The sequence below is a fragment of the Arachis duranensis genome, chromosome 9 (genome assembly GCF_000817695.3).
Source record: "Arachis duranensis cultivar V14167 chromosome 9, aradu.V14167.gnm2.J7QH, whole genome shotgun sequence".
Classification (NCBI taxonomy): domain Eukaryota; kingdom Viridiplantae; phylum Streptophyta; class Magnoliopsida; order Fabales; family Fabaceae; genus Arachis; species Arachis duranensis.
Genome location: NC_029780.3, coordinates 77,729,712 through 77,731,392, shown reverse-complemented (window position 1 = coordinate 77,731,392; position 1,681 = coordinate 77,729,712).

Sequence of the window (1,681 nt, the reverse complement as noted above, 5' to 3'; positions counted from 1 at the left end):
CAAGTCAACATGATTTCTCAAAGTCTGAATGGATGGCAAAATGCATCCAACAGTACTAAAGAGGCATCTTCTGAAGAAGAAGCTTATGATCCTGAGAACCCTGCAATGGCAGAGGTAAATTACATAGGTGGACCTTATGGAAACACCTATAATTCATCATGGAGAAATCATCCGAATTTCTCATGGAAGGATCAACAAAAGCCTCAACAAGGCTTTAATAATGGTGGAAGAAATAGGCTCAGCAATATCAAGCCTTATCTATCATCTTCTCAGCAACAGACAGAGAATTATGAACAGAATACCTCTAACTTAGCAAATTTAGTCTCTAATCTATCTAAGGCCACTTTAAGTTTCATGAATAAAACAAGGTCCTCCATCAGAAATCTGGAGGCACAAGTGGGCCAGCTGAGTAAGAAAGTAACTGAAACTCCTCCTAGTACTCTCACAAGTAATACAGAAGAGAATCCAAAGAGAGAGTGCAAGGCCATTGATATAGTCAATATGGTCGAATGCAAGGAGGAAGAAGAGGACGTAAATCCCAAGGAGGAAGACCTCATGGGATGTCTCTCAAGCAAAAAGGAGTTCCCTATTGAGGACCTAAAGGAATCTGAGGCTCATATAGAGACCATAGAGATTCCATTGAACCTCTTTTTACCATTCATGAGCTCTGAGAACTATTCTTCTGAAGAGGATGAAGATGTAACTGAAGAGCAAGTTGCTCAATATCTAGGAGCCATCATGAAGCTAAATGCCAAGTTATTTGGTAATGAGAGGAAGCATGAAAAGCTTCTCTCAGTACAGAGTCAAACAGAGCCCCCATAGTCAAACTCTAAGTTTGGTGTTGGGAGGCCACAACCAAACTCTAAGTTTGGTGTTGAATCCCCACAACCAAACTCTAAGTTTGGTATTGGGAGTTCACAACATTGACTTGATCACCTTTGTGGCTCCAAGAGAGCCCACTATCAAGCTATTGACATTAAAGAAGCGCTTGTTGGGAGGCAACCCAATTTTTATTTATCTAATTTTATTTTTATTTTATTGTTATTTTGTGTTTTATTAGGTTCATGATCATGTGGAGTCACAAAAAAAAATACTAAAATTAAAAACAAAATCAAAAATAGCAGAAGAAAAATCACACCCTGGAGGAAGGACTTACTGGCGTTTAAACGCCAATAAGGAGCATCTGGCTGGCGTTCAACGCCAGAACAGAGCATGGATCTGGCGCTGAACGCCAGAAGCAAGCAACATCCTGGCGTCTGGACGATAGGAATGTGCCATGAGGAAAGCTGGCGCTGAACGCCAGTAACAAGCATGGAACTGGCATTCAATGCCAGAAACATGCTACACATGGGCGTTGAACGCCCAGAACGTGTACCACTTCGGCGTTTAAACGTCAGAATGGTATGGTAAGGCATTTTACATGCCTAATTGGTGCAGGGATGTAAATTCTTGACACCTCAGGATCTGTGGACCCCACAGGATCATCTCAGGATCTGTGGACCCCACAGGATCCCCACCTAACATACTCCCACCTTACCTCCTAATTAATCCTATAACACACTTTCCCAAAAACCCTTCACCAATCACCTCAATCTCTCTTCCCAATTACCCCCTTTACCACTCACATCCATCCACTCTTCCCCATAAACTCCACCTACCTTCAAAATTCAAAAATCTTTCC